The sequence below is a fragment of the Drosophila persimilis genome, unplaced genomic scaffold (genome assembly GCF_003286085.1).
Source record: "Drosophila persimilis strain 14011-0111.01,24,50 unplaced genomic scaffold, DperRS2 tig00000677-arrow-arrow-pilon, whole genome shotgun sequence".
In the NCBI taxonomy this organism is placed as follows: Eukaryota; Metazoa; Arthropoda; class Insecta; order Diptera; family Drosophilidae; genus Drosophila; species Drosophila persimilis.
The window spans coordinates 511,399-533,461 of NW_020825333.1; the positions used below are offsets into that span (position 1 = coordinate 511,399).

General features: G+C 42.6%; 1 protein-coding gene across 1 annotated transcript in view; it reads right to left on the reverse strand.

Annotated features, from left to right (window-relative positions):
- LOC6603397 (stromal interaction molecule homolog) overlaps positions 1 to 22,063 on the reverse strand; it is a 183,999-nt gene that overhangs the window by 16,205 nt on the left and 145,731 nt on the right. The gene's annotated exons all lie outside the window — the stretch shown is intronic.

The following is a 22,063-nucleotide window of genomic DNA, read 5'->3' on the forward strand; positions in this document are numbered from 1 at the left end:
CCCAAATCTGTCAAAGACGAGTCTGCGACACTTAGGTTTTTTATGTGAATGATTTCAGTGCTCAAAACTAATAAATATTTGCATACAAAAAATTAAAAACAATACAAAAGCGGTGTTCTTCTTCTCCATCCTTGCAGAATTCGTTGTTCTTTTTTATATTTCGTGCCTGTAGTCATGCCGTTAACAAGAACTGCACAACCCACTGGTGATGATCCCACCAAACTGCCAAGTTTTTGTCCCACGGCTAGCCCCAGACCTTATGATATCCGCAATCTGCTAGATATGGTAATTTTCTATGACTTTCTGTTTTCGGTTTTTTCGTATCTTCAAAGTTGTGGATGCCACAGATTTCGTCCTTTGTGGGAGAGAGTGCGTGCCAAAACTTTGAAACAAACGTGTTTCAACGTGATATCATAGGAGTCTGAATACAACATTTTATTTCTCTAGCTTTTATAGTCTCTGAGAAATAGCCGTTAACCGAGTCGGACGGACGGGCATACGGATGGATGGACAGGCCAAATTTGTTTCGGAGCATTTGGTTGTTAAAGAGTACAAGGCTAAGAAGAATAATAGGCCCCCCTATATTATCCCTAGAAATCAGGCCAGTGCTCCAGCCTCATCGTCCCGCTCTGAATCCACCCAAAAAAATATCATCCTACGCTACTACGCCTATACAACTAAACAAAATTTAAACTTTTTTTTCCGTTGTGAACCTAACCGATTTTTATACCCGATACTCAAAATGAGTATTGGGGTATATTAGATTTGTGGTAAAAGGTGATGTGTGTAACGTCCAGAAGGAATCGTTTCCGACCCCATAAAGTATATATATTCTTGATCAGCATCAATAGCCGAGTCGATTGAGCCATGTCATCCATCCATGAATCATCCTAACTTAAAAACTTCATTACTGCTGTTTGTGAATATAATTAAATTATAGATTTATAAGCATTAATAAACCCTCTATGTACTGGAAACCCTGACGTTCAGCAGCGCTGCTGCACTCTCTCGTTTAAAGGGTGTTCTGCAGCCGCCTTTTTCTTTGATCTGCCGTCTTTGCACAATTTAGTTCTAAGCGAATCTCTCACCGCGCTGGTTGCATATAGGTCTCGTGTATAAATATTTATTTGGCAGGGTAAAAGAGCAAGCATTTGGCTCCAACTAAGCCGCCGGTATAAATAAACATTATAACGTTAACCCTAATTGTTTCATACCAATTCGTAAAGATATAGTTGCCAAATATATATAGCTTGGTATCTCAAACATTGGTAAAACCGACTGGATATAGATACATTGCTTAATCGCGTTTCATTTAAAAACATGTTAAATGAACAATACATTCGTTGCTGTGTAGTTTAACTACCAAATAAATTTGGTGTAAAATAAAAAAAGCAAGTGCGGCCGTGTGAGATTCCGTTAACTTAAGCGTCGAATCTATCATTCTGTGCACAACTGCAGCGGCGGCTGTTGAGTTTTCATGTCTTTCATTCTCGCTCTTGCTTCTGTATATCTTCGCTTAAATGGTATTCAATTTTCCGTTGTTTCGTCGCATTGCCCACCGTTTAGCATGGACAGCCTGGCTTGATAACAGGCTGAGTCTTTATAAGCGTAAATTTCTGTCTTTATATGATCGATTGCACAGACTTGGCGAATCCATCCCGGGCAACAAAATCGATAAATTGACCGCCGTGGAAATTGAGATTTCCCTTGATGTGTTGGCAGTAATTAGAGAGGAGTTCAATAAGGCCCGTAATGAGTTGTGACGTTCGATACAGACGAGATTCGTAGTGAGCTGCGCGAAAATTCTCATTCAACTATCATTGAAAGCTGAGTTAGTGGGTACTCTTGAACACCATCATCATGGCTTACAAAGAACGACTGCCTGAGCCGAAAGGACCTAGGTTGGCCGATCCGGATACGTCGAATTTTCGTACTTTATAGCAATGTTCAAATCTGTGACTCAAGCGGATGAGGCCTTGGATTCGGTACGATCGTTGGTTCGATCTCCGGTGCCAATTATCGTGCATCTCTGGGTATACTCCATAACCGCTTTAATAACAAACGACTTGTTTTTTAGGAACACATTAAGAAGATTGTTGGGCTCAAGAGAGTAGTCTCGCCTTCTGTTAAAAAGCTTCGGGAAGTTTCTGATGCTGTCAATTTAAACATGCGAGCGCTGCAGACATACGGAATTGCTGAGGAGATCTCAGGATTCATGATTATCAACCTGCTGCTGCAGAAGTTTGAATCTAAAACGTCAAACAAGTGGAAGGAGCACATGTCGTCGGATTTCTACAGTTTTATGAATTCTTGCAGGAACTCTGCCAAAAGACGAAGCGGTTGGCGTTAAGGTGGGAACAAACCATTCCTCTACGCATATTAAAAAAACGCTCACAGCTTCCAATAGCATGGATAGGATTTTAGACCTTGCGTTTACTACCGATACAACGAATACTCTAGTTTACAGAGGATCCTCTCTAGAAATTTATGTCCAGCTGCCTTCTTTTGGTCCCACAAAATCCTGCCAGAGGCCCTCGGCTATATTTTGTTTTAAGAGGGCTGATTTTATCTTTTTGAATCGCGCACATTCTCAGATCGATTGGTCATTCCTCGACGACTTTCTTGAGATTCAACCCGCCACTAACGCATTTTACAGCGCTGTTTTCTCCATTATTCCAACCTGTGTTCCATTACTTTTAAATCTCGTTTTTACAAGAAGTTTCAATTGAAAAATCGCAATTTTCCATTTTTAATACCATAACGATTACTTGGCTAAATGCAAACTCAATTTTAAACGAGATCTTAAACAATTCTTTCAGTTTGTTCACTCTAAACGTAATTCTTCACAATATCCCTCTTCTTTATACATAAATGATATAACAATAATATGATACAAATTCCGATATTGTTAACCTATTTGCTTAATATTTTCAACTTTGCTACTCTCTTCCTTCTAATAACCTGCCCTCTATTCACGCTACACCTAACGACATTCGTGCCGCGCACTCATATGTGCGCCCACCCTTTAAATAGTTCAAGTGGTATCCATCCCCCCTTTGTTGATTATGAAATCATATCAATGTGTCTGAATCAGATGTTTCAAACTACCTTGTCTCTCCAATTTGTCTGTTATTCCTAAGCTCTTCGAAACAATTATTACTTCTCAGCCTCTACACTCTTGTGATGTTTTCAGAATCACAGCACTGATTTGTAAAACGTCGCTCAGTTTCGTCTAACCTCCTTGAATTTTCTAATCCTCCTTGTCTCTTCGGGTTTGCCTCAAGGTAGCTATCTTGGGCCTTTATTATTTAACCTGTTTATCAATGATCTTCCCCAAGTTTTAAGTCATTCCCGAGTCCTAATGTATGCTGATGATTTCGAGCTATGTTTTTCCTAAAGCGATCGTGTATCGCCCTTCCTCTTAACATTTCGAAATGTAACGTCATGATCCTTCATCGCAACAAGCCTTACCTTATTGACTTCTCAATCAATAAAATTTCCTTGGAACGCCTGTACAAAGTTAATGACGTGGGCATTATCTTTGTACCTAACATATCTTTCAATTCTCATATATCCGCTATTTTGAATAAATCCAAAGGAGTCCTTAGCTTTATCAAAATATGGTCTAAGGAATTTTCTGACCCCTATACCACTAAATTACACTACGTTTCTCTTGTCCGGCCTATCTTGGAATATGATCCCTGTATCTGGTCACCTCATTACCAAAAATATCCAGATATGCTTGAGTCCGTTTAGAAACAATTTGTTATCTTTGCCCTGCGCGGTCTTTATTGGGACCCTTCTAGACATCTTCCTTCTTATGAGAGTCGGCTACGTCTAATTAACTTGCACTCTCTTGTAAGCTAAGTCTTATTAGTATTTCTGTTCCGTCCCGCCCGACTAGGTACTACTTTCCTCTCCGTCTTCCTCTCTGTCCTTCAAACTACTCTGACCATGAATCTTTCCGTAGCCTTTGCTGCGATTACAATAAATGTTTCCATTTATTTTCCTTTGATACTTGTGCTTCCAAAGTCAAATTTTCATTAATGAATAATTTAAGTTAACTTTCTTGTGTCTTGAATTATGATTTCTACATTCTTCTTTATACTACACATTGGAATATTCCATTTAATTTTCAGCTTGCCGATCCTGAACGTTTCAATCCTCCTCTTTGGTGCGACCGTTTTTTATGATCTCCTCTGCTTAGGCCAAATCAAGCTCACCGATGGCCTGCCTCTTCTACAGAAGACCCGGCTTGGGTGGACAGAAGGTAGTAAGCTCGGCGCTTTTGGCCACGCACAATTGTCCAGACTCGGAAGCTAAAATGGAAGCAAGGTTGGATGAAATTCTTCATGTCTTGTGAAGTCGAGAATTGTTTGGAGGCTGGAATACCATAAAAGAAGTAGATTGTGAAGCACATTTTGTGAGCCACCTTTCGCGATTGCTATCAAGGGAGTAATCAGTTCGTATGCCGTTAAGCGTCTTATACTTAGGCGTATCGACGATTCATCAGTTTGAAGCGAAAATTGTAATCCTACACTCCAGGCGCGGTATTTCACCTTTATGAGGGAGTATATTGATTTTCATCATATGTCCCAAGTCAAACCAGATTCCAGTAGCCTTTGCAAATATTTCTTGCGTCATCATTGTGTCCTAAAGGAAGACAGTATGACAATAAAACTCCGTGTCGTTTCCGATTTATCCGCAGGTACATCAACTGGATATTCTTTAAATGATATGATGATGACATGCCCTGTTATTCAGCCTACATTGTTTAAAATATTGATTCGCTTTCGCACATATCAAGTCGCTCGCACTGGTCAGATTTGTAAAATGAACCGCTGCGTATCTCCATGTCTCCACCTGACAATTTTTATCAGTGTATTCTATGGCGAGATTCCATCGGGGCTGGGGTTCAATTTCACTCATTAGACACCGTCACATACGGAACGAGGGCTGCAATATCTTTAGCTGTCCGCACAATACACCAGCTTGGCTCAGCTGCTGTGCAGCAGGAGTTTTACGTGGATGATCTTAATTCTGGAGGTAACTCAGTCACAGAGCTAATAGACAAGATGCACAAAGCTTCAGCTTTACTGTCCCGTGGTAATTTCAAACTTAGGAAATGGTGCTATAGTCAGCAGGAAGTACTTGACCCAACCTCTGAAGAAGGTGTAGAGAAATTCCTTAGGTTTCATGATAGAGGCGACAAAACTCTTGGCTTAGCGAGAGGGACCTTGCTTCGGATCAACTTCTGTTTGCCTTGTCCGCACTGGACACAAATTCAAAACCCTCCAAGTTCATTTTGATTTACGATTGCTCTTTTCTACGACCCTCTTGGATTGATAAATCCAGTCATTGTCAGGTGCAAAATCTTCGTTCAGCAGCTTTGGAGAGAAAATGTGGATTGGGATGAAAGCCTACCCTCAGCGTGGCATTCAACATAGATGGACTTGAGACACAAGATGGCAAGCATCTCTCGGATCTCATTTCCTCCCGTGGTTTTTCATTCTAGTGTGGCTATAGAGGTTCACGGATTTTGTGAAAACAGCAAAGACGCATATGGCGCTTGCGTATGTGTCGTGTCCAGGGAAGCCCAGTCGTCGAGCCAGCTTTTGTGCTCAAAGTCTCGAGTGGCGCCACTACCACTGGATGAGCCAGCCAAATTTCAAGTTTTCGAGGCAAGTTTAGTGGCATCAATTCAGCAGTTGACGGCAGCCATGGAATGGCGCTATGTTCCCATATCTTTAAATCCTGCTGATATTCTCTCTCGCTTCCCAGCTGCCTTATCCAGTCAGAGCAGTGGTTTCACGCTAAATCGTTTTTGGTAGGCTCTAAGGATGTGATACAGACCGTATCTTATACTTCCGATACGCGTTTCCACATTTAGATCTCACGTCCGAATGCAAGTTTGCAAAGTCATTCATTGGCAAACAGCTCACATTGGCCTACATGAATAAATTTATACATCGTCTTAGCCATCCTGGACTGATCGTTTCTGATATTCGGCAAGGAACACATCTACTAATTCGACATATTCATCTGAAAATTTTTGTGGATGGACATGAAGGAGATTAATGCTGGTCAAGTCATGAAATCGATTTCTATCAGTTCGCTCTCTCCTTTCATCGATCAGTCTGGCTTACTGATAGTTGGAGGTCGTCTTGGACAATTCTCGCTCAGTTTTGATGCTCAACATACGCCCATTTTTCCATAGGGGCATCATATACCTGTTGCGCTGATAAGATGTTACCACGAAAGGAACATTTATGCTAAACATCGCCCCCTGCCAAAATTTGGCTGGAATATTGGCCTATTGGAGGCATTAAAGCAGTGTCAAGGGTATGGTGCAAGCAATCGGCTTAAGCTAAGCCTCCGGCATAAATAAACATTATAATGTTAAAAAATTAACATATTATCGTCAAAACCTTGCCACTTTCGGCCCCTTGCAGAATGTTCAAACATAAACATATTATTGAACACATTCACTCATGTAACAAAACCGATCTCTAAAGAAATCACATAAAGTAGACAAGTTATGACTGCACGGGTGTAAACAGAGATCTGTAACCCATTAATACGACAACAAAACACAAGTGGAGAAAACACTTAACAAATGCGGTCCTAAAATAAAACTAATGTAAGCATGTACTCAAATAGACACCCACAGTAAAATGTTTTTTCCGTTGTTTCCTCCGCTGTGGTAAGAGCACGGAGTTTAACATTTTGGTCCTTCGAGACTTCCGTTGTTTTCCCCCTGTGGTAAGAGCACGGAGTTAAGCCAGCTCCTTTGAGTCTGAACAAGTGTCTAGATCACTGACAACTAAAGGTAGCAAAATACAGAATTCTGATTTCCCTCCTGTAGGATGGAACAGAGTATAAAATAAATTGATGAAATGTAAGTTTAGCTGAAAAAATACAAGTGGCAAAAGAACTGTGACTGTAATGGTGAAAAAATAAATATATAAATTGGTTTGTGTGTGCTCACTGTGCCAGCGACAATAACTGCGGCGTCCCCAGCAGCAGCGAAAATAGCTGCAGCAACATAAGCAGCATCGACACCAGCAGCATCGACATCAGCAGCAGTGACAATAGCTGCAGCAACATCAGCAGCATAGAAAATAGCAATAAGCAGAGGCAACTCCAGCAGCAGCGACAGCAACTCCAGCGGCAGCAGTAAAAACAACAGCAGAAGCAGAATTCATGAGCTAAGTCTCATATCTCAAATTGTTTTTCAGCTTAATTAAGTAACAAATTAAAGTAAGATGTCATCAGAACAAATAATCAAACTATTAGAGGCTCAAGCCGCGATAGCAAAAGAAATTAAGAAGATTGAGCCTGGTCATTTGACCTTAAGGAGGTCAAGGAGGTTAAGGAGGTTAAGGAGGTTAAGAAGGACCTTAAGGTCTTAAGGAGACCTTAAGAACAAAGTTACAAGCAATAATTCTACAGTGTTAGCATATGGAGTAGTCGATCATGACTACTATAAGAGACAGTAGTACGAAAACATGATTAAAAATATACATCAAAAGTATGTAATGAAACCCTAACGAAAGGGAAGGTAGAAATAGAAAAGTTACAATCAGTGGAGACTGTAACTTTGAAAAAAAGACATAGAGCCCAAAAATGACAATACCATAGAAAAAGTATCTGAGGGAATCGACAGAATAGTGGAAAACTTATTTAGAGCAAACCATGCTGAGGTTTGATCAGGCTAAACTGGGAGAGTGTAGAATGAGAAGGGGAAAAATTGAGTTCCTCAGTAAAAAACTGAGCTCTAAATTTAGGAGTTTTATCATAGCTATGAGACAAACGACAGCTTCTACGACCAGATCGGCGATTTAGAATTTGATATTCAAAGCATGGTAAGCAACCTAGAAGTTAGGATGTAAGCCGTAGCTGAGGAAAACAGCGTGAATAGTAAAGGGGCAACAATAAAAAATAAGATATTGTAAAGGTACAAGCCTTCACAATGTAGGAGCAACACCCACCCCTGGAGGGACAGTCCAGAGGGCTTATTATTACATTTGGAACCGAAACCAGTACGAGAGAACCAACAAGAGCATCACCAGCATTGGGCCTACCTCAACGTCGCAAGGGGAAACAGCAGCAAGCGACGACACAAAAGGAAACAGCAAGAAAAGAGGGGAAACTACGCCTACGACGATCATACACCGCGAACAAGCGACGACACAAAAGAAACAGCAAGAAGAGAGCCGACGGCCACACGCAGCGAGCAAGCGAGAAACACCCAAACACCCCATTAGCTCGACAGAGAGGGAGACGAAGAGAGCCCGACGATCGCTCTGACGCCCACGCCGCAGCAGCTGAATATGAAGAAAGGCCAGCAGCGGAAAGCTACAGAAATAGCAAAGCGGCAGAAAAGCGACCGAAGTCCATCGCGGGCCAAGCTCGGGAGTGATTCTCTAACAGGGCCGAAATCGAATTTTCAGTAGTTTTCTCGTGATACACGGAAAAGTCCTGTTCGAAACACGCGTGTGCACCCGGATACTGCGTAGCTGTGGTTTCCTTATGTACTTGTAGGTACAGAGTTGGCAGTTTTTCCCCCTGCTGCACCCGTGGGGTTTTTAGGTAGGGAAATAAAACGGAGAACGAAAATAAAGACACCAACTTCAACCTCAGCACCGCGTGCCGGGAGAAAATGGACGCGGCACGTGGCCAAGGTTGGGAGACAGCGACAAAGCGGCAACAGCGGCGAAGCAGCAGGCGAGCAGCGACAGCGACAACGCAGCAGCAGCGACGGAGCAGGCGGGCGAGCGACACGGCGGCACAGTCACAGCAGCAACAGAGCAACAGGCGCCGAGAGGAGCGGCGACACGGCGACAGGCCACAGCAGCGAAGGTACATCCAGCGAACCCAAAGAGGAGCAGCTACATGGCAACGGAGCCCTCAGTCCCAAAGCCATGGTTACAGCCAATACGAGCCTCCGAACACGAAATATCAAGTTACGAGAGTGATCACCGAGCCTTCGAACAGGAACCTTCCGTGCCTTCCGTGCCGCGTGTCCTTCAACAGGATCATATACCCAGTGCTGTGTATCCTAGTATAGGGTCACCTTACCCAGTACCGTACCGCGTGTCCTTCGACAGGATCATCTACCCAGTGTTGTGTATTCTAGTATAGGATCACCTTTCCCAGTACCGTGCCGCGTACCCTCCGACAGGATCATCTACCCAGTACTGTGTATCCTAGTATAGGATCACTTTCCCCAGAACCTACGGAACGGGATCACCGCAATCATCGCACGCCCTGCACACCCCGAACCCGTGCAAGCAAGACTGGACGAATTGGCCACGCGCTTTGGGAACATACCGAGCCCCAGGGACCCCCGCAGCACAGCCACGTCACCCGGCCAGAAAGCCGAATGAAGATGGAAGACAGCAAGAATGAACAGAAACTGCGGCTAATTATACCCGAGCTGCCCAGCACGAACCAAGGATCCTACCACGGATAGGACCAAGACACCGGACGCCCAGGACGACCAACCATCACGAGCTGCCCAAGGACTACCCCAAGGAACCAGACCGGAGTCGCCCAGCAAGGACCAAGGACCCGAACCCAATACCACTGGACCCTTTGCCGCGCCTAGTTTTCCCTAGGGACATCGGGTCTTATGCCCCGGAGGTGGTGAGATCTCTCTCTCATTACTGGCGGACAAACTCCGAAAATGGGGACTTCGACTAGCGTTCATCGAAAGGCTATAGGAGCGAGTGGAATCATACGGCTACTAATCAAGCTGCCAAGCTTTACCATTAATGTCTTTCAATATTGACAAAACTAAGAGTCAAGATTATGTGTTGGCAGACCCTAACTTTAACAAACCAAATAGTAGGTTTAATAATTAGGATAGATTTGTATACCCATATTTTAAAAGACGGAATCCGGGTAGATTATATCCGGTTGCACCAAATCAAAAGGTGATCAATTTATTGTGGCGACAACAATTGAAGTTGGGTACTTAGAGCGGTTCTACGAATTGTAAAGTAAAAAGAACACCGTAGAAGAAGATGTTTGCGGGAAGCACTTTTTGGAAACATCAAGAGGAGATGAGAATGGTAGGTATGTGGTTAAAATACCATTTAAAAAAGAAAAGGTTCTAGGAGATGTAAAAACACAAACTATGGCGCGATTTTATAGTTTAGAAAGAAAGCTCAGCAATAATAAAAAATTAAAAGAAAATTACATACAGTTTAAGCATGAATATACAAATTTAGGACATATGGTAGAGTCCAAAGAAGATGGGAAATATTATTTGCCCCATCAAGCAGTCATAAGAGATTCCAGTCTAACGACAAAGCTGAGGGTAGTTTTCGATGCTTCAGCAAAAACCACAAACAATAAAAGTTTAAATGATATCATATGGGTTGGACCAAGAGTCCAAAAAGATATTTTCGATATTATGGTGAAATGGCGTAAATGGCCATTTGTAATATCTGCAATATCTACAATATTTGCATATAATTTGGAGAGATAATCAAAACGAAAAGTTAAAAGAGTATAAACTCACAACCGTTACGTACGGTACAGCTTTAGCACCCTACTTAGCAATCAGGGTGCTTTGTATAATGAGCCTCTGGAATCTTGATTAATATAACTATTTTGAATAAACATGAATTATAAATAAATAACTACCAGATTCCGTCTTGCCATCTATGCCGGTCGGGGATTGAGTTTATTTTTTGGTTTTTATACCCGATACTCAAAATGAGTATAGGGGTATATTAGATTTGTGGTGAAAATGGATGTGTGCAACGTCCAGAAGGAAGCGTTTCCGACCCATTAAAGTATATATATTCTTGATCAGCATCAATAGCCAAGTCGATAGTCTGCCATGTCTGTCGGTCCGTCCCTACGAGCGCCTATTGCTCAAAAACTATAAGAGCTAGAGCAACGACATTTTATATCCAGACTTCTGTAATATGTCACTGTTACAAGTATATTTCGTAATTTCGACCCGCCCCACAAAGGGCGAAAATCTGTGGCATCTACAATTTCAAAGATACGAGAAAACAGAAAACGCAGAATCGTAGAGACAGAATCTGAACCAGATCGTATTATTATTACAGCCAGAATGAAGAAAACAATTTCATTTTCTCTCGCTCTGTCTCGCTCTAACACACAGGTTTCATTATCGGCTTTGCCTGTTGCAAAAAGTGAGTTCCTAGAACTCAGAAACTATAGCAGCTAGAGCAACGAAATTTGGTATCCATACTCCTGTGATATCGAACCTTGACAAGTTTGTTTCAAAATTTCGCCACACCCCCCTTCCGCCCCGCAAAGGACGAAAATCTGGGCCATCCACAAATCTCAGAGACTATTAAGGCTAGAGGAACCAAATTTGGTATTCACGCTCCTATTAGATCTCACTATTACAGGTATATTTCAAAATATCGCCCCACCCCCTGCTGCCCCCACAAAAAATCTGTGGCATCCACAATATTGAAGACTGGAGAAAACTATTGAAGACTGGAGAAAACGAAACAGGCACAATCACAGAGAATGACCATATCTATCAGATTGCTGAATCTGGATCAGATCAGATAATTTTTATAGCCAAAAGAAACAAATCAATTTGCAGTGGCTACGCAGCGCCCGACGTCACGCTCAGACTGATTTTCTGTCTCTCTCGCACGCACTCTTTGTCGTGTCGTTCAATGTTAGCGCCGTCTGGCGGAGGAGACCCATACTGACTATGTATCGGGATTAAGTGAAGAGTTGCAGTCGCAGCAGCAACTTACAACGTTTATGATTCATACGATTCATAACATTTTTCAGTTCAGATGTGTAGCCGTTATTCTCAATACCTTGCCACAGTAGTGTTTACTTCTTGTAATTTTTCTGCATTAGTAGTTGCCGTGCAAACACACAATGATATGAATCGCCTTCCAAAACCAAATAGAAAATTAAAATCAAAAATAAATAATTATATAATACATATAATTAAATGATAATTAAATAATTTTCACAAACAAGAAAGACGAAAACAAACACACAGCGCCGTAAGGCTACACGGAGGCTTCGCTGGGAAAATTTGACCTTGAACAAATAAGACGACGAGTTAGTATTTTAAATATTACAGACACATCCGCAAATTTCCGCAAATAAATTCAATACTCAGATAAATATAATAAAAAATAAACCCAAGGTGGAATGGGGGGGGAACACAACTAAAACTTTAAGTAAACATACAATACACACACAAAAAAATAATAAATACATAGGTTACGCAAAACATTAATTTCACAAGAATCACAACATAAATTAGTTTTTATTAATTACTTAATATAAAAGAAATACCTTTAACTTAAAAATCCATTGACCAATTAACCAATTACACGACTGATTTGAAGAGCGCTTTTGTTCTAAAAAGCTCGTCCTGCTTTCAGCTTCGCTTTGAAAATGAACACGTGTTCACGCTATTAATTCTCTATTTAGAAAGTCCCGTTAGATTTCCAGAAAAATCCGGCTTGCCATTGGGAAGTTTGGACATTTAAGAGAAAAATTTTGTACTTTTTGTGTAAAGAGGTTTTGATACTTTTTTTGATTTTTGGCCCATGGACGGAGAGATATCATCACGATTCCTGAGAAACCATAAAGAAGAAGTAGAAGTTGCAGTCATCACTGACCACTGTGCAACCAAATAAATCATTGGGATGGAAAACGAAGCAATACGTTTTCCAAGTTTAAAAACCAAAAAGAAATGTTAAAAAAAAATCTTGGTCACGTGACTAAAATTACAGATGGATTGATAGGAAAATATTATCTTCCCCATCAAGCTGACATTAGAGACGGAAGTTCCACTAAATACCTGAGAGTGGTCTTCGATGCACGATGCAAAATCATCAAACGGAAAAAGTCGGAATGAGATCATGTATGGTTAGGTTTGGTAAGGTAGAGGCGGCTGCCAAGCTCGCTCGGAGCCCGGCACACTTAGGCCGGTTTCGGCTGTTGTGATACCGCTTGGGATCATTCCCTCCCTGCAGTGAGATTTCCTGTCAACAGTTGTCCCATCCAGATGCTCTTATAAAGTTTGCGATTTTTCTGGGACATATCGTGGACATCTCCGAGATGTCGTTCGGAAAGGCGGAGCCCAAGTGATGCAGCCTCCTTCTGCTGAGAGCTGGACAGGAACAGAACAGGTGTTCCACTATCTCCTCCTCCTCCTCGTCCTCGTCTCTGCAGCTGTGGCAGAAATCATTGTATGGGGCACCCAGCCTACTTGGGTGCCTACTAACCAGTGTTCTGTGAGGGAACGTATGACTCCGCTGCACCTTTCCCTGCCTAGTTTGCAGAGCTCTGCGGTGCGCTTCTTATCTATGGTCGGCCATGTTTGCCCTATTTGCCACTTGTTGTCTGTTAGTCGCATGTACTGCTCTTTTATGATGAGTTTGCAGGTGGCCATAGGCATACAAATATCCTCCTTATCTTAGAGAAGGGGGGTCGTAGTACCAGATCTGACCAGCTCGTCCGCTATGCAGTTACCCTCGATGTCCCGGTGGCCCGAAACCCATATAAGTCTGATAACAAATTGCTGAGCCATCTCGTGAAGAGATCTGCGGCACTTCGCCACAGTAGCCGAGTTTGAGGAGATCGCGTTAAGTGATCTGATCGCTGCTTGGCTATCGCTGTAGATGTTTAGATTGGTTGCCGTGGTGGTAACCGTGTCAAGGCAGTACAGAGCCTAACTGATTGCTGTAACTTCCGCTTGGAAGACGCTACAGTGATCCGGAAGCCTGAAAGATTGCCTTATGTTTAGCTGTTCAGAGTAGATTCCTCCTCCAATCCTGCCGTCCAGCTTTGAGCCATCCGTGAAGATGCTTATGGCCCCGTCTGGGCCGGGGAGTCCCTCGAGCCATTCGTCTCTATGAGGGATAATTGTGCTGAATGGAGTCTCCGTGTGCTCCCTTGGAACTTGATAGTCCATTCTTGCTGGGACCATGTTGTTTTTATTTAGTATAGATGAGTGACCTATGTGTTGAGGTACCCATTGTTCAGAGTCCCTAAGACGTATTGCTGCCATTTCTTCCCGCTCCTTTCCTGCAAGGTAAAGGCTCTGGAGGCATAACATGGCGTTTAGCGCATCATTTGGTATTGTTCGAAGAGCTCCAGAGGGCGGCCGTTCGCTGAACCTTGCCCAGCTGATTGGTGATCGTCCTTTTTGTAAGGGAAGGCTACCAGACAGTAACTCCATAGAGTATTATAGGTCTGACTATTGCCAGATATATCCATAGGACTATGCTTGGGTTCATGCTCCACTTTAGGCCGATAGATTTTTGCAAGTGTAGAGTGCTGTCGTTGCCTTCTTCACCCTATCCTTGACATTCAGGTTCCAGTTAAGCTTTTTGTCAATTACCAACCCTAAGTAACTGGCTCTGTCGCTGAAGGAGAGCCTGTATCCATTTAGTATTGGGCGGTTGAGGGGCGGGACCTTGTATTTTGTGAATAACACGAGTTCCGTTTTCGAGGGATTTAGTCCCAATCCGCACGACTCTGTCCATCCGGACAATCGAGCAAGCTTTGCGGTCATTAGGTCGCATAGTGTTTGGGGGTATTTCCCCGCGAAGATAATTGCAACGTCGTCCGCGTATGCCACTACTTTGCAGCCCCCCTCTTCCAGGTCGCATAGAATCTTATTGACTGCCATGTTCCACAGAAGAGGAGACAGAACTCCCCCTTGCGGGGTTCCTCTGTTGACATACCTTGACTGGGTGGACGATCCCATCGATGGCGCCCGGTGTGACGTTGTTGAAGGCTCCCTCGATATCGAGAAAAGCTATTAGTGAGTATTCTTTGAGATGCAGCGATTTTTCTACACTTGAGATCACTTCATGAAGTGCCGTTTCCGTGGATTTTCCTTTCCGGTAGGCATGCTGCGCACTTGAGTACAGCTGGGGACTTATGGTTGTCCGTAATTGTAACCCGATAAGTCTCTCAAAGGTTTTGAGTAGGAAAGACGATAAACTGATTGGTCTAAAGTCTTTCGGGGCTGAGTGTGAGGCTTTGCCTGCTTTAGGGATGAAAACTATCATAGCCTTAAGCCATGATTGTGGTATTGTGCATACCGCCAGTATCTTCCTGAAGATACTATGTAGCCAGTTTATGGCCGTATCCCCGGCCGTCTGAAGTTGGGCCGGGATTACCTGGTCCGGACCTGTCGATTTAAACGGGTTGAAGCTGTTTATTGCCCAACTTATGTTCTGTTTTGTAAGGATATGGTCCATCGATTCTACCGATCCCTCTCTTGGGAGGTATGTCGGCTCGGTGGTTGTGCATCCGGGGAAATGCGTGTCGAGCAGAATGTGTAGGGGCTCCTCACTGGAGTTGGTCCACGTACCATCATTCTTCTTGAGGTAACCTACCGAGGGGGTAGTTTTTGAGAGAACTTTCCGGAGTCTTGCGGCTTCCTCGATTTTGGAGCAAAATTTTTGCCAGGAGGCTCTTTTAGCCTTCCTCGTTTCCTTTTTGTATAGTGCTAGACTGGTTTTGTCGTCTGCCCAGTGAGTATCCTCATTTGCTCTTGTAGCTCTATTGAAAAGAGAACTACAAGTCCTACGAAGGGTGTCTAGTTGCTTAGACCACCAGGGGGGTTTCTTTTTCCCCCTTGATCTGGCAGAAGGGCATGCTGCCTTGAAGGCTTTGTTGCACGCATCCGTAAACCTGTTCACAAGACGGTTTAGGTTGTCTTCCGAGTTTGGGCAATTAGGGTCGAGATCATGTATACTGACCCAAGACAGAAAAAAGACGTATTGAACATATTGACATTGCCGATATTGAGCAAATTTACAGGAAAATAAGCAAAGAAGACCGGCCATAGCATTGCGTATTATGGAGAGATGATCCAATGAAGCCCAAAGAAGAGTACTAGCTCAAATCGGCTCAGCTTTCCAATAGACAAATGGCCAGTAACTACAGCCAACAGACTGAAAACGAGGGGGGCGAAATTTTGAGATATACTTTATAGTGAGATCTAACAGGAGTGTGGATACCAAATTTGGTTACTCTAGCCTTAATAGTCTCTGAGATTAGTGGATGCCCCAGATTTTCGTCCATTGGGAGGGGGGCGGAAGTGGGTGGGGAAAAGTTTTGAAATATACTTGTAATAGTGACATATCACAGAAGTCCGGATATAAAATGTCGTTTCTCCAGCTCTTGTAGTCTTTGGGCACTAGGCGCTGAAAGGGACGGACGGACTACCGGACGGACGGACAGACAGACAAGACTCAATGGACTCGGCTATTGATGTTGATCAAGAATATATATACTTTATGGGGTCGGAAACGATTCCTTCTGGACGTTACACACATCCATTTTCACCACAAATCTAATATACCCCAATACTCATTTTAAGTATCGTGTATAAAAAGTCTATATTTGTCAATCTAAAGCATTCAGGAGAGTTTATGCATGGGCTCGAATCTGGTGAAATGCTCATTATCATTTAGCAGCTAAAAAAAGATGGAACGGTAAAAAATGCTAGAAGGTTAATTAAGAATGGGTGGAAGGTGGACTGACGGTTTTTCTCCCTCGTTAGGACCACACTTTGGCGGAATTTGAAAAGCAAGCGTGAAATCAATGAAATATTTATTTATTTATTATTCGCCAACGGAATCAAAAAAATCCTTAGCTGGCTACGTTACGTTACGAAAGCTTCAATTCTTTGCGTAAAACCATTGTGAAGGGATTTCATGAGCACATTTACTCGTGCTCTGCTGGTCTTTGATTGACCTCCAATTCCTTCGATCCGTAATGTTGTGTCTTTTAGTTTGAGTGACAACATTGATGCCATTCGTTCAGAGATCAAGTTTATCTGTGATCCTGAATCTAGCAGTGCTCTGAAATTAGCAACCTGCCCGTTGTTGGCTTCTACTGCCACCTTTGCTGTAGCCAGAAGATTGTAACTATTGTTACTTGCTGCACCGACCGTCGGGCCTCTTGATTCTGTAGCTGCGCCTGATGCTGTTTCCAAATGTAGCATCGTGTTGTGCTTCTTGTCACACTTGAATCAGTTTCGACCAGGGCATGCGTTTGTTTTGTGATTTGTTCTAAAACAATTAACGCACATTTTTTGTTTTTGTACCCAATTTAGTCGTTCTGATGGAGATTTGGAGCGAAATTCTTCGTATCCGTAGAGCCAATGGCTTGCTTTTTTGCAGAATGTGCATAAGGGGGCTCGCGTTCTCCCTGTGTTTGCTGATGCACATGTCGTGCCTTTTGGCTCTCTCCTTGATGCTGGTGGCTTCTTACTGGTTCCTAGAACCCGAATTCTTTGCTCCAAGAACTGAAGCATCGTATCCAGCGCCTGAATGTCCTTTGAGCTTCCCAATGATTGCTCATACAAGGCCTTATTTGTTACATCCAGTTTGTTTCTGATAATGGCAATCAATATCGGATCCCATGTAGATATATTGATGCCCAATCCCTTTAGTGATGCAAGGGATTCTATGGTTGTTATATACAATTCTTTTAATGACTTTGGATCGTCATTAATTGTTTGGTGATTGAGGAAGCGGTTCAGTACCGTGTTCGAAACATCTCTGGGATTGTTGTATGCGTCAACTAGTATTTCCCAAACGGCTTCATAATTTTCTTCCTTTAGATCGATATGTCCAATCAATCTTTCTGCCTCGCCGGTAACGGTGGTTTTAAGATACCACATCTTTTTCACCGTAGGCATGTTGGTCTCATGCACCATGCATGAGAACAGATCGACGAACTGGGTCCATTTTAATAGATCCCCATCAAACTTTGGGATGCTGATGCGTGGAAGATGCACGTTATCCGTGTTTGGTGTGGCTGATTTTGCCAATGCTCTTTGGACCTTACTTTCCAGTGTTTGGTAGGATTCCATGTCATACCCTCCTTCCACTGGGTCCTCATATTCCTCATGAATTGTGAAGTGGACTTCCTGTGCTTGAGTCCATAGTGATTTTATCAAATCATTTGATGTGCGTCCATCCGTCTCTGAAAGTTGTTCCAGATTGCGTTTAACGGACTCTACTATGGCCTTTTGTCGGCGACATAGTGAAAGCAGTTTGCTGTAATCCTTCGAGGGCTGCTGGATCAGACCGCTTTCTTTGGGATCTACTGGAGGATTCTCATGCTTTTCTTTAAAGACGATTTGACGTTCCCCACGAGCACTAGTAGTCTGTGATAGCTTATCCATGCATTCGGTAAAGATCGTAATGTGTTGCTTACATGTTGTACGTAAGTCTTCACGGAATTTTACGTATTCATCCGTTTTGTCTGTATCGCGAAGTTTGGAGTCGTTTTTGTTGAAGCGATTCCACGCATTTTCGAGTGCTGATATTTTGGCTTGAAAATAAGAGGCCGTTTGCTTTCGTTCTTGGGAATCTTTTTTAAAGTTCCGAATGCACCTCGATATTTCCTCACCAATCTCTTGCTGCACATCCATTGCCATTGTAGCGGCAGCTTCTGCCTCCATATGTGTATCCATTCTATCTGTTTGTACTTATTAATTTTTGACCCGTTGGGAGTGTTTTATTTGCTTTGCAGCTGGATACGCTCCGAATCGCAACCGTTGTTGGTCAGAAAGGTAATAGTACAGGTGATGTGTTGGATGGAGGGATTTGTGCTGTTTCCAATCTATGGAACGCACGAAAAAACAAAAATTGATTGCCTCGGTGGTAATCGAATTCTATAGCTGTTTTTCTGTTGGCTGATAACCTGAATATGTCAGATTTGCCAAAGTGATACTTATTGGTAGGAGATGCTACCGTAAGTGTATGGCCTGATGCCAAATTTTTATTGAAGATGTCCTGTTGACTGCTTCAATCTGATGTCCAGATCGAATCCTTTCACTGTAGCTTGTTAGACAGTTTGAAAGGATGACCAAGGTCGGGGGTCACCAAATGTTAATGTGATATGTGTGTGTGTAGGAAGCTGGGTTGCATACGGTACATAAACCGTCTACAGTTTGGTCGTCGCAACTAGAACTTGAACCAGTTGGACTGCGGAGAGGGTATCCTACGGTGCGCAAGTGAGGATCTGAAGACACAGCGACAGCCTCTGTTGATTGCGATGGAAGATGAGTGACAGGCAGCTATGGTACTGTTTCTGATACTGACTTTATTGAACAAATGCATCTCCTTATATATCTATCAGTGGAATTCTTATTCTATGGGAAGGACCGCACAGGCTCCTTGTGAGTGTATTTTTAGATTGGGAACACTTACTCTGTGCGGGGGTTATATTTCAGTGTATTTACTTAGGTACTTGGCAGCAATAAAGTAGATAGTTTATTGCTTGATCCCTTTTGGTGGGTTCGAGTTTACAAGTGCTATTGTCCATTCTTAGTTGCTAATGTATTTTTCGTGTCGTCATATTCAGTTACATGAAATGACATGAACAATTTTATTTATGAGTATTTGTGTATAAGATTGAACTGTATATTCCTAATATTCATTAAATACATGTCTGTGGCTGAACAAAAGCTTTTACTTCATTAGATGCGTAAGTTCTGGGGCTAGCCGTGAGACAAAAACTTGCCTATTTTTTGGTACTCCCACCGGGTGCCGAATCTGTTTCACCAGCAGCTGTCGTTGAACTTGGAGTAGAAAATGAGCTGCACTGCAAGTTCGGCGGAGCAGACTTCTTAAAACTCGCAGACTCACTCAGAAGCTGGTAGCTGCAGAACTGGGTATCCATATTCCATAGAAGATCATATTGCTTCTTGAAGCCCAGCTTTTTGAAGCCACTCCGTGTTTGCCTCTTCAACGATCGCATGTCGTTTTCAACAGCGTGCCATTTCTCACAACTATAATGCAGGCCATTACTTCGGAATATGGCAACACTCACACGGCCCGAGATCCCTGCACATCTGCACATTTAACGCGACAATAATTCATAGCCAAATTTAGCAAACAGCTAAGCGGAATTTTAACAAGACCAAACAAGATATCCATCCTGGACATGAAGGCCGATCCGCCGGAATATTGGGCCGAGATCAGAAGCTTCTCTGTTCTACCGGTCCCATCAATTGAATAAATATTTATCATCACCTTCTAGTTGCATGGAGCCATGCTAGACTACATGGAGCTTGACTTCACGGACCAAGGGGGTTTACCTGTTTGTTCTCGTGACCATCGATATGTACATTTATAAGAACCGAAGTACTTGCCCTGCTCTCCCTGCTCCCAGGAGCTCACTCGCTCACTTTCTATGCCCCTCGCAGCGGGCCTTTAGTCGAAACGCAAAAGTTAAATAATTTTTTTCTTTATTCTATAACTCACTTACCGTGCCGACCACTAGATGACGCAGCAATCTAGAACTGTCGGCTGATCCAAGCCATACCAAATCTTCACTATCCACGGCACCTCGCAATTAGAAAAGACAAAGTTCTGCTAACGCTGAAATTTGACCAAGAATGAAACTACCTCCCACTTTCTTTCCTTATATATGAACTTAAATTACTTGATGTAACTTCTCTCTATGACAAACGCCTAGCATGGCCTTTGCAGATTTAGCTTGTTAAATTGTGTAATTGCAGCGCGTTTTGCCAGTGTAAGGCGTTTGAAAGCTTTAAAGTTTTTCTGTGTGGAAGTTCATGTATGCTCAGCTATCTATCCTTACAATGTTATATGTATAGAATTGTAAAGAATTGTTCCTCATATTTATTAGTTACTCATTATAAGAGAAAAACGCAATGTATTAATTAACCAAAGAACTAATTTTCGTTTTAGCTAAAGCCGTTTCATACCTCTTTGTGAGACTCTACTTCTGCAGAATACTATTTTTCCCCTAGTACATACAACTATGGTTATTGTTCGGGCGAAGCCCGAGTGTAAATTTTATACCATTGTTTTATTGCCTATCAATTCACTTTCTTTTCTATTTTGGTCATTATACTAAACTAACGTAACGTAAGCGTAGCTTTATCTATGCTCGCTCAGCAACATGCTCTCATTTAATCATCTATTCTTATCTATGCTCGCTCTTGTTATCTTTTCTTTCCTATGCCGTCGCTAAGCCGTCAGCAGCTGCGCCTGCTCTAGCAGTTACCGCTTGATATAGTTGGAGAACAGACCCTTTTGTCCCCAATCTATTACTTTGGCTCGAGATCGGCTCGCTTGCCTCATCCAAGTGTGTCACTCTAATACTATTGTAAAAGGCTCTGGCATCTTCGGCCACCCTCAACACACAAAATACCTATAATAAAATTTATAACGTTTTCGGAAATTAATAATTTGTGAAATTATTGAACAATCATAGTCAGCGAAAAAGCTCGTTGTCTCAACATTTGGTGACCCCGACGTGATAGTCAGTAACAATTTGGAAATAAACAATTATAAACAGTGAAAATTATCCGCTAAACATAACTGTTCGAACGCGAAGCGGTTAGTTCCCATTTCGTCGCGCGCTTGCTTACAAGCACTAATACAGCTACGTGCATTAGCGGCTTCGGGTTCGCTGCACTTGCGCTTGCATACCAAAAAAAATCAAACGGTTTGTTCTTCGATTCTTCTTTGTGCTTTGCTCGCTGCTGCCTGTCGAAAATGGATGAGTCTAATGACGTGCCGGAAAACAGGGTGTCTTTTTACAAACTAAAGGCACTCTCAATATACAACAAAGCCGTTTCACTTCGAGAGACGATATTGAATGATGAAAACAACCCAATCAGTGAAGATGCGCTAAGTGTTCATTTAAAATTCTTGGAAAAAATATCCGACTCATTTAATGTTACTCATTCTAATTTAGAAGAGCTTGATGTAAGCGAAATTGGCAGCGACTTAAGCTACAATTTTGAGGATTTGGCGATGGAAATCGAAGTTCGTATTCGCTCAGCACTCCGCAGGACTACCCAGAACATGCCGCATCACTCAACGATACGACCCGAGCTCAACGTTACTGCCTCCGGAAATGTACGGTCACGATATCATATTCCTGACATTAAACTTCCCACTTTCCGTGGAGGTTATACTGAGTGGGCAGACTTTTACTCGATGTTTAGCACAGTAATAGATCAGGAGCCCTTTCTATCAAAGATTGAGAAGTTCCAGCACCTGCGCTCATGTTTGGATGGACC